Raw genomic sequence first — 12,500 nt, forward strand, 5'->3', positions numbered from 1 at the left:
TGTTAGTGATCTTTCTTTTTTACCTTAATAACCTTGATTTATACCTCTACTTCAATAGATATTTATGTCTACATCTCATAGTTGAACCCATTCATGTCTTAATGGTCATGAATGAGGTGAATATTGAGCCCTCAACATCCATATACAGCATTTGCCACTAATAGAGCTTAATATTATTCTGTATGTATCACAAGGGGAGAAATACCTAGCTTACTTTACAATATACAGAAGTACATACTGCTGCTTTTCATGCACTCCCAGTATTTGAAAAAGCACATTTCAAGCATATTTTAAGAGTTTCAAATAATCAGAGCCATTTAGAAAACATTTTCACTCAAAGATTCTTAAGCGTAATTGGCAAGATTTGTAAAGATTCAATTGCAAGATTGAAGGTACCATTAGAATAGAATGAGAGCAATGTATAAAAGGATGAAAGCCGTGTGTGCTGGAGACTGGTGATGCTTAAAAGAAGTCAGGGTCTGAGTAGAGAAGTAGAGAGTGAAGTGTGTGGAAAGGAAAATAAGGGTGAATCGAAGGTTAAGGAATGTGGAATAGTAGAGAAGAGAGGAGAAAAATGTGTGTGAGAACGAAAGAGGGACAGAGACGTACTTGGCAAACAGGAATGTGTCCCTCAGCGAGTTTGGTCTATAAAAGCCATCTGGACTTTGTTTCACTTCTGTACAATTAAAGAGATGGGGGCTTCAGTTCACAGTGTCTGTAACTAGGCCCAATCCACACTCCAGAACACAACAAAACGGTCCAAACATAATAACCACTGGCTTCCCATCGCCTTGTCTCTTTCTCTCTGCTCAGTTCCATGTGTGTTTGTTGACTTGAGGTTGGGATTGGGGCCACAGCCTAGAATGACTCTGAACTATTTTATACGTTATGTGTGTGTGGATAAGAGAGAGTTTTGCAAAAACAAAAAAAAAAAAAGATGAACTCAAAGTTGAAGTTACTTTTTCGGAAAAGACATTATTAGCTCAAGATGTACTCAAATTAGTACTACTAGCAGTAGGAGGTACTCAGGGACTTACCAGTACTGATGTAAAATCTACTTAGGTAGAAGTGTTACCTCGTTTAAAATACATTCAGTGAATGTTACCTTTTAGAAAAGACAACATTGTAACATCTAATCCATTCAAATCTGAAAGGATGATGCCACAGAATTCAAAGTAGATGCTATTAATTGCAAAATAGAAACTGCAAAGCAATAGAGTGCATACCTCTGCCAACACCATGCAATTGTCAAGATTGTCTTGTTCCACATGTTGGATGTTGACCAAAAGTTAATGTCATGCCCACTGCCACACCCCCTTTGGCCAATTTCTGTGAAAAGTGAGTCAGTTCTTCCTTACCCCTTGACCAACCTTTCCACAAAGCATCACGGTGTGTGAATGCATTTCATGCATTTTTATGTGAAACCATGCCCGCTGCCATACCTCGCTTTGGCCAATCAGTGTGAAGTGTTAATCAGTTCCTCCTTGGTCTATGACCAACCTATCCACAAAGTGTCATGCAAATCAGTTCATAACGTTTAGAGATATCCTGCTAACAAACAAACAGACACACACATTGAAAAGGGTGAAATTATGGAAGTAGATAGATAGATAGATAGATACTTTATTCATCCCGCAGGAAATTCACAGTTTTTCAGCAGTATCCACAGATTACAGATTAAATAAAATAAAAAAGATAAAAAAAATAAAGAATAAGATCTAAGTACAACAGAATAAGATCTGAGTACAACAGAATAAGATCTAAGTACAAGCCAGTGTGCAAAAAGCAATGAAGTAACAACACAAAGTGAGGCCAGCTGACTTTTTTCTTCTCTGCTGACTGTCTGTTCACTGTAGATGACTTTATAATCAGCCAACAATCGGCTTCTAATGCTTGTGGATAGCCCACATAATTTGTACACTGGAATGGAAGTGATTTAAAATATAGTACAAGTACGATACCTCAGCAAAAAGTCACTCAAGTAAAAGTTAAATTGCCAAGGCCATGACCACAATAAACCGGGTAAATCCCAAAGCACCATTTTGCCCTCCCCTATTGCACACGTGCGCAATACAACTTTCCCTCCAGAATGCAAAATGTGGAAGCATTCACCAGGTCACATGACAATTGTATGTCATTCTGAAAGCTCTGGATTCCCTGCACATAAATGCCAGGCAGGCCTTGGAAACCATTTTTGAAAGGCTCCATTTACATTGGTGGAAAACATCGGCTGAGTGTGGATGGAACACTAAAACGAAGAAAAAAAGATGTATTTTCAGATTTACTCAATTTAGTGTGGACATGGCCTAAATTACAGCAATTGGAGTACATGTAATTAGCTACTTCTGCTCTTGGCTGCACATACGCACATACACACAAACATGTTTCTTCAAAGGTTCCAACTTCTTTGTAATAGCCCACATTTTTCCCTCTGAGCCTTTTCCCTTTCCTCTCCATTTCCAAGAACAGAAGTGGTCAAAGTGGGAACTCTGGGGCGTTTATTAAGTTAACTTTGACTTGATTATTTTGATGTGAGACATTTTTTCTTTCCTCTAAGCAGGCTTGAGCACCTCCAGAGCACTAAAATTCCACATCTTGATATAATGTCTCCCCCTTACTCATTTTTGTGGTCAAGCTATTGGCTTTAGGGCTTGTCACAACAAGTAAAAATACTGGAATTCTCCTTGATGTGGTGATGGTAGACTGTCTTATATCAACTGATAAGATTAACTATATTTTTACAGGACTTTTTGTAATGCAAGAAAAAGCGGCTCTGCTTTTCCTTAATAGAGTTTGGAGAATGTGCAAGTGCATGAACTTTGTCATGGCAGAGTGATGGTATTTTGACATTATCCTTAGAAATATGGTTGTTGTTAGCCAGATGATATTGTTCTGGAGTCATACTTTGGTTGGTGGTTGATGTCGACTCAGAATAGATATTGAAGCTGAAATCTGTGGTGTGTGCGGGGTACAGTCTACACACTTTTTCCCTTTTCCCTTTCCCCTACCTTTCTTCTCTTCATATTTTTCCCTCATTCCTTTTCTTATCTCTTCCTTCTTTCATGTTCCTTCCTTTCTCCCCTCACTACTTTCTTGCCACCATCTGCTCTTGTACACTCCTGCTTCCTTAGACATTTCCTTCATAATAGCCTGGTTGAGTAACTGCGCATTAAAAGCACCCTCCAAAGTCTGCTTCCTGGTCTCTCAGTAACTTCTCTTCCCAATAAGCACTACTGTGGTGTGGTGCACCCTCCCCTCTCATTTTTCTTTTAAAAATAAAACTTTTGGAAATGAGCATTAGGTGGGTATGATTCTAATTTCAACTTACAGAAATAATCAGCATTTTACATGTTTCATAATAAAGTGTCCTGCCAATTAACCTTGTGAATGTATCCTTTTAGTGTGATCTCACAAGGACAACTGGATACTTTTTGTTACTTTTATACTGAGGCGAATTGGTGTTCAAAGAGATTTGACTGAGATTGCCACCAATTCCTTTTTTGTAGCTGAACAACAATTATGGCATCTTTTCCTTTTTTTCAGCAACAGGCCAAAACAAAGCATAATGTTATACTAATCGATTCCCAAAGGAAAATTCTCTTTCAGTTTGCCCTCCTCTGCAGGCATGTCAGACCACAGAATCAATTGTAGAACAAAAGCCTTGCAGCCAGTAGTGATTCAGCGTCTCACTCAAGGATGCCTCAGTGGGCAGGGTCGTTTTCAATAGGGGGCTTGAACCCAAGTCATCCAATTGAAGGACAGTCTTTCTTAGCACTAAACCACCCTGCTGCCAGAAAAATGAGTCAAATGTATTTAATTCTTGTACTCATTTAAGATGTTTGGGGCAAATGTTGGCCTATTGTGCTAAAATTTACTTTGATAGAAGATTAGCGGGAGTGGGAGATGGGGTGGGAAGATGACTGATCACACAAAATGTCCATTGTTGTACAGCTGACTATGTGCCCCATGGGGTCTTGTTCCCCCTGCTGTTTGACCCACTGCTTACCTTTAGTTGACACTATGACGCCCTCATTACCACAGCGATGAGGATGGTGACAATAATGGGGAGTTGCCTTTGATACATCAGAAACAGTAAGGGTTCAAAGTACTTGCTCTAAAAGTCCCCAATATAATAGACTAACCTTGCTGGTGCACTTTCATGACTTTCTGTTTGTTTTGCAAATCCTCATACATGTTGAGACATTTGTTGGCTGACAAATGTCTCAGTGTTTGAAAGTGTGTTCCATATAAGTGCAACGTCCTGGATTCAAGTTTGGTCCAGAACGTTTATTGCATTGCCCCACCACTCCAGGACAAAAAATGACAAAAACCACAGTCAGACATGGCTTAATTAGACATTCAATCAGGCAGTGTCTACATAGGAAGCTGCTAGTCTTCAATGCTCACTTACTTTACTTACCTTCCTCTTATCTCATACCACAAATAGCTAAAATCACACACATATACAAACACTGCACACACACTATACTGATGAGCTAACCATATTTCTGAGTTGAATATTGTCTGGTAAAGTAGAGTTGGAAAGAGATAGAGACTCTGTCTAACCACACTGAAACAGACTGTTTTTGTTTCAGTTGCTTCCCTCCTTTTTCTCCTTTTTTTTTGAGCAACTGGAAGCAGCTGTGCTCTTTTTTTTTTTTTTTTTTTACATTTTGGCTCAATATTGCAGTGTGCAAAAGCAAATTTCCACAAAAATGATTGCTCTGTGTGTGTGTATGAGAGAGACAGACATTGAATTTGACTTATTTGTGTTATTTAACCAGAGTGAAGAACAGTTTAGATTTTGAGTATTTATAACAGCAGTAACAAGTTAGGTGTTAACATTCTGTCTAAATTTGACATTACCAGTGCTGACAGGTTTTTAAATTTAAAATTTTTAAGTATTGTGTGCCTCTGGTTTGTATGAATTTGTATGTGCGTGCATGTATAGGTAACACTCTATCCCCCTTGTTCCTCACTCTTCTCCTCTCCTCTTGGCCATGACAATGCCGAAGTTCATTAAAAACCTCGGCCTCATTTGCACCGTCTGCTTCCTGTCTCCCTCTGAGCCTTCATTGTGCCACCAACCCTCTACCCCCACTCTCCTCCACCCGCCTGTCTCTCTCTCTCCTTCTGCTTCAGTGCTCAGCTGGAATGACAGCCAGAGATGGCAGCCTGCGGGACATCCCTACTCGCATTTTATGAATGTGTATGTGTTTGTGTGTGCGAGTGTGTGTGTGTTTGCGTGCTTGTGAGTGCTCTAGCCCTGTTTGAGTAGACTCATCATGCTCACTGAGTCACCTTTTCCATAATTTCTATGGAGCGTGGCCTTTCCTAAAGACAGCCAAACAAGAGTGTGCATGTGTCTCTGTCTGTATGTGTGTGTGTGTGCGTGTGTGCATGTGTGTGCGTGCATGCGTGTATGTATGTGTGTGTGTGTGCGTGCGTGCGTGCGTGCGTGCGTGCGTGTACACATGTGTGCATGTGTGTGTTTGTGTGTCTGTGTGTGTGTGGTCTTATTTACCTGTTGAAAGAGGTGAGAAATTGGAGTGCCAAGGAGGGAGTGTGTGTGAGATGGGTAACAGATGTAGAAAGGGAGTCAGTTTGAGTACCAGGGGAATGAATCTTTCCCCATGCCTTTTTAATTGTTCAGCATACATTGCCCAATGAAAGCACAAAGCACATCTCTTTCTCCTGTGAAAATTAGAGTATGTTATGTCATCACAACTAATGTCACAGGAATGTTTTAATTAGAATTTCCTGCTTTTGGCATTACTTTAAACTAATTACTTGAAACCACTGATTTTAATGTAATGACTGACAGGCAGACATTTGTTGACATTACCCCCGCCTGAATTTGGGCATTAGACATATTCATTTGGCAGATGTAAAAATAGAGTTAATATGCAGCTAAGTAGATTCAATCTTATTTCTGCTAAGTTAATATAAAGGGTCAGTGTGCTTATCAGTTCCTTCTGAGTATTATCCCACACTCTGTTGTTGATAGACCTCTTTTGAGGGAGTGTTTGTCTTTAATAAGATGACTGTGACCTCATGAAGCTGTTGGAAGCAGTATCCTGGTTAACACCATCACCATGGAAATACATCACCTGTTTAATCCTGAAGAGTAAAATGATCCACTGTGAAAATTGCTCTGGACATGGGTGCTCGTTTTGGATTTTAACGTTAATCATTACAGTCCTGGCCGAGGCTCGCTCATTATTTATGACATGACAAACAAATTTTATGCAATTGTTTTCGCTTCTTTTTCTCTTGAGGTAATTTATGAGCTGGGTTGTATTGGACAAAAAATGATGCAGTAATTTCATCGGTGTTATAATCACCAGATAGCTGTGGCTTGGATGACATAAAATAAAATGTGGCCAAAACAAAACTGGACCCCATAGAAACCAAACTATTGAGTCAAGTCAAGCAAAGTTCATGCAGTTTAAAAGATACATGAATGTTTAAAATCTTTTTATTTTCTCACAGGATTTTTTTGGCCATCTGACAGTGACCATTACAATGACTACAATGAATTTAAACTATACAGGCAATTCTATGTTGAAAATGAACTGACTTTGGCCTACCTTGGCCATTTGTCTACTGATTCTTTAATAGACAAATGACATTTACAGAAGAAACCAGAAGTGCCATGAGCTGTTGCATAATAAATAATGATGAATCTGGTTAGTATACAACTGCAATTTTGAAAACACCCATAAAGAATGCCAGGATCAGAACTTTATCATTCTATAAAGCCCCAAAATGAGACGACTATGCCCCAAAATGCTATATTAAAACAGATTACAATAACACTGAATTGAGAAGTGTAAGCATGGGCATTAATCTATAAGTGTGGCTACTTTTCAAATGGATTAGATAGAAAATCCTGTCATAGTCTGTCTTTTATCTCCATGTGCTTGTATCTTTACATTCCAGTATGTTTACATAATTAAGCTCCAAGAATGGCTCCATGAATGACCAGGACTTTATACAGAATGAAATAAGATGGAGCTGACAGGGTGGGTCTGCACCCTCTAGAGCCTCTACCGAACACACACAAGGCTATTTGCCATACAGCTGTGCCCCAGTAACGTCTCCTGCTGGACACCCGTTTGTCACTCTTAGATCAGCAAGCATGCTCCACATACCCCACTCATGCAATTATTTCCTTAATTATAGGTGGCTCAGGCTTGTATATGTATCTGAACCAGTATGGATTTAATGAAGCGTGTGCTAATATGCGTCTGCCTTGTCTTTATGGAGTCTGGGCATTGTCATTAACACCTGCTGGTAGCTAGCACTCACTGTTGGAGATGTGTGTGTGTGTGTGTGTGTGTGTGTGTGTGTGTGTGTGTGTGTGTGTGTGTGTGTGTGTGTGTGTGTGTGTGTGTGTGTGTGTGTGTGTGTGTGTGTGTGTGTGTGTGTGTGTGTGTGTGTGTGTGTGTGTGTGTGTGTCCCACTGGCTGCTTGGCAGGCCAGTCCAGCATGACCTTGTCTGTCAGTGTGCCTTAGCGCTGACTGGCAGAGCATGCAGGCTTTGTCAAAGCACATAAGACAGCCCTTATAGTGCTCAGCGCCGGTCAGACAGATGTCTTTGTGCGAGTGTGTGCGTGCGTGTGGGTGTGTGTGTATGTGTGTTTTGCAGTGGAGACTTTTTCTTGGTGACATCGCAGTGTTCTGTGTCAACCTCGTCAGCTGGTGTCTCTGTCTCTCTGTGAGATGAGCTGATAGGTGGGAGACTTGCACACAAACACACATGCACAGGCACACACACTTACACCGCAGCAATTCTTGTTCTTCCAGTACTTAAAATGTAGCGTCTGCTCTTTGATAAAAGTCTTTGTAAGTGCAGCAAGTGAGTACCCATCGCTTTATTACCATCTTTAAGGTTCATCCTTAGGATAATAATCCTCAAATGGGATTTAACCAGGTAAATTTGAGGTTGATGACCCCTTTTTCTTAGCTGTCAAACAAACTATATCTCAGGCTATTGGGCCTCTGTCAAACACCTACCAACACCTATCAAACTTGCTCATGTTTTCAGTCTTCTTATATCCAGCTATGCAATTAGAAAAAAATCAAATTGGTAGATGTTTTGCGTTATAATGTGTGCCAGAAGTTAAAGCTGGTTCTCAAATGCTGAATGGGACTGAGATGGACAGGGAAGAGGACAAAAGAGGAGGGGCTGGTGGGAGCATGTGGGCTGTGTGTTTGTTTGTCCATGGTTCTGTTGGCCAAATGTATGAAAAAAATATGAAAAGTATTGTTGTGAAAAATGTTTTAGTCTCACATTCTTTTCATTGATTACATCATTTTTTTGTTCTTGTAACTCAGACCATTTCCAGGCCTTGTCCAGGAGAGGGACTAGCTGTGAAATTGGCAGATACATAGAGTTAAAGGTTCGGGCAGTATAACAGTAGAAAAGTGTCGATAGAATACTACATCTACAACCTCACCATTAGTTTGCTTTCAGAATGAGCTTTAATACTTCTCATGTCTGTCTCTCTGTGTGTGTGTGTTGTGTGGGGATTGTTGGGCAATGGCCATAATACACACACACACACACACACACACAAACTGGGGTCATTGCTCAAGGCAGACAAGAAAGACAACAAGCAGTCACCATGGATATTACACACACATAGTGTCTTGACCACTTGGCACCGCTCTCCTGTCACTCCTGAAGGCGGTGAGATGACCACCAACATTTCACTTTCTTTCTCCCCTTCTCACTCACTCACACACACACACACACACACACACACACACACACACACGCACAGACCACACAGACAGACACACAGGGTGTGACCACACCCCTTGTGGGCCTCTGTTCCATGAGCTTGCTCGTTTTACTGGTTATAAATAAATGATAATGTATGGAAATTAAACTTGCTTTTTGCTTTTCCTTTTCCATCACATTATCTTTCTTTTTTAAATGATGAAATGACATTCATCACCTAGGAAATTCAAAAATTGTGCATAAATACATAAAAAGAACAGTTGCTTACTGTTGCTTACTGCATATTTTGTTCATGCAAATGTCATGTTTAACAGTTGTGATTGAAATATGTCTGTGAACATTCTCAGTCATCCAGGACATAGTATATCAAGAAGTAATAGTCAAAGGCAACTGTACTTCTTATTCATCTTGAAGATGTTTCACCTATTATACAAGAGGCTTCATTATCACTGGTGGGTAAGTCCCAGGCATTAGTCATTAGAACAGATGACGTCTCTTGGATAAGAGACATTTCACCTCTGGATAAGAGGTGAAATTTCTTCAAGACAAACCAGTTGCCTTTGCTCCCTTTAGATAATTCTGCTTGAATTTGTAAGGTTGGTATAACTAAGGCAAGATTTTAACATAGCAGCAACAGTAACACAGTCAGTTTACGCTGTAGTGAATGTGCTAAGGACCATTAGGACAACTACAAGCCCTCATATTAAGATTTCATCCCAAAACAAAGTGTTCACACACTGAGAAGTGTGGCATCCATAAAAGACAAAAAATTCCTGGTGCTAAAGTAAAGTGCACTTGAGATTAATGTCAAAGTTTTTGGTTATTGTATTATGTTGGCTTAAATATACATACACTTCAGAGAAGGTAATTAATACCACTCATTACAGTCTTTTATATTTTGTTGCAACATGGCTCAATGGGCCTGAACTCTGAAACCTCTTTTGCATCATGCTTATGTTTGTCAGTTTTTAACCTCTGCTGTTATGTGGATTTAATTAGGTGCAATATGTAGCCTTGTCTTCGACTGAAGTTGTCTGCTTTAGCTAGTAGGAACAGTGGGCCATCTTTTTGTGTAGTAGTCATCGTTTTCTCCTTGACTGGGTCACAGTTGTCTAAGAGTTATCTGAGAGCAGCACACGGTACGTACATACATAGACACATGCATGCACACACACACAGACACCCTCTCTTTCTCTCTCTCTCTCTCTCTCTCTCTCTCTCTCTCACGCACACACACACACACACACACACACACACACACACACACACCAAATTGTCCTTGACTGTGGCTCTCGTCTTGCCTTCAAGCTTGCTCCTGGTGGGATGAGATCATTATTACTGGCTATCTGATGGACCTGGAGGAGAATGGTGTAGACTGTATTTATGACTGTGTGTGGGTGTATGCAAGTGTGTATCCTCTGTCATGTCCTGGGACCAGGCATGCTCCCAGGGCCAGGCTGAGTGACTGATGAACATCCAGTGGCAGGACTAGTGATGACGGAGTGAGATCCAGGCACTCAGGCCTCACTAAAGGTTGGAAGGACACATGGAGGAAGGGATAGAAGGATAGATGAATTTAGAGGCATCCAAATGCCTTAGCCTAGTCATGCACAGCTTTTTGCATTTCCAGAGAAACAAAATTAACCTAAGGAGTGTAGGACAGTTATCTTTTTGACTGTGCTCATGCTGGGATAATGCATGGATTGAGGGATACAGAAAAAATACTCAGAATCTTCATAATATGGTAACATTCAAGAAATGTGAAATGCTTGAAAAATACAAATTCTCACATAAAAATGCTTTTTTTAAACAACAATATCTCCATCTTTACCCACTGAACTTCTAACACAGATGACCTTCCCAATTTGATATGCAGCCATAAATGTCATTTAACCTCTTGGACTTCAGCTCCATAGTTAGAAAAAAACATTTCTTCCATATTGTGTGAGTATGTGGCATACATATTCTGTATCTGCTGGCTGCAATGCATCATCAAAGCTGCATCACTCTTATATTGAGTCTAATGTTCAAACTCAAGACACCGTTGTTTTGTTGCTGCATCATTATGTCTGACAGAAAATATCTAGATGTTATGTGCATCATTTTATTCACATTTTCCGTGTAATTCAGCAGGACGTATTTGGTATCTTTGGAATCTCTGGGATCTCCACTTGAGTTTAAAATAAAGTTCTGTGGGACTGCACAGCTCAGATGCACAGCATGCGTTTGTAATGGTGAAACCACCAATAGAACCAGCAGAGTTGAAGAGGTTAAATGTTTTTTGTGCTGTGATGAGGCTCCTGGTGGTCACTGAACCTTTAGTATAGCTAAAATAACATCACTGCTGTCGAAAATTGTTTTATGTAACACAGTGGAGACTCCTTAGGAAAGGATGGTTGGTTTAAAGACAGGAGGAATGTCAACTGCTACAAAAATGGATAGTTGAATGAATGGATGGATAACTTTCTGTAGGCTTCTCAAGGCTAACCACTGTCTTAATGACAGGGAGAGAGGGTTATGTGTTTGATGTAATGATTGACAGACTGGTAGAAAGAGTGCTGCACTAAGGGATAGATGCAGGGAGGCAATAATGGACACACTCAAGACTGTCTTACAACTTAGTGTCTTCATTACAGAGGAGCCACACTCTGTTGACAGCTGAAGCAAATATGACTCACAGACTAGGAGAGAGGGAGGTAGAGGGAGAGATCATGGATGGAGCAGTGGACATGCCTTAAGATGTGTTTGTGTGTAAACTTAATTACATAGGATCAAATTTAGATCACAGATTGAAGGTTACAAAGGGCGACTGACTCACTGGCTGATGGTGGGAGCCGAATGGACAGAAAAAAGAGCTATAGAATGCTGACACATACCCCTTACTTTCAGTAGACACTTCGAGTGACATCTGTGGAAGGAAGGGAGCAGAAAATAGAACGGACTGTCCATTTTAAATCCCAGTTCAGTTGTGGTTAAGATGCCCCCACAAGTACTTTGGTCAGAAAATTCATTGTGCCAAATTGCCTAAGGCCCAAAACAACCTTGATATGACAGCCACGAAACCCCTCACCCAAGCCTAACTGTTACTTTTCTTGCTTTCTTTTCTTTCTTTCTTTCTTTCTTTCTTTCTTTCTTTCTTTCTTTCTTTCTTTCTTTCGAGGATCAGTTTGTAATGTATGAGGCAAATAAACTGTAGAAGTGTCTGTGTTTGTTAACTTAGTTTTTAACAGCCTGAGACAGACATTTAGTGGTCCAGTGCGTCCAAACAAAGATGGCTTTTGTTTTGCAGTCGAACAATGATTCTCAAAAACGTAGTTATTCCCTGTGGTTTGTGTGTCTTGGGTGGGTATGGGGCAGTGGGGTTGAGATCCTTGGGCATTGGCAGGTGGTGGAATGCAGTGTATATATGCCACACTCATCCCTATCACCCACTCCCCCTCCTCTCCCCTCCCACCATGCCTCCCTGGTGGTCAGTCTCTGTCTCTTCCCCTCCATCCCTCCTTCCAAGCAGTCCACCCTGCCATCCTCCCCTAGGGTTCCACTGTTCCCTGCGTGTGACGAATATGTGCAATGAGTGTGTGTGACATGCTTTGTGTGCGAGTGTGTATTTGTGTTTATGTGTGTGCACGCATGCCGGTGTTGTGTTTGTGTGTGAGACAAGTGGAGGCCTGCTCTGCCACCAGATTGACATGAGTGTCTGTGAGGCTTTGCTCTTTTCAAACGTGCCTTGCGCTGGCAGTTGGATTGTGCG

The 12,500-nt window shown here is 40.8% G+C and overlaps 1 protein-coding gene across 3 annotated transcripts in view; it reads left to right on the forward strand.

The window, feature by feature from the left end:
- The window catches only part of srbd1 (S1 RNA binding domain 1), a 70,899-nt gene that overhangs the window by 19,027 nt on the left and 39,372 nt on the right, over positions 1-12,500 (forward strand). The gene's annotated exons all lie outside the window — the stretch shown is intronic.

The sequence above is a fragment of the Myripristis murdjan genome, chromosome 15 (genome assembly GCF_902150065.1).
Source record: "Myripristis murdjan chromosome 15, fMyrMur1.1, whole genome shotgun sequence".
NCBI lineage: Eukaryota > Metazoa > Chordata > Actinopteri > Holocentriformes > Holocentridae > Myripristis > Myripristis murdjan.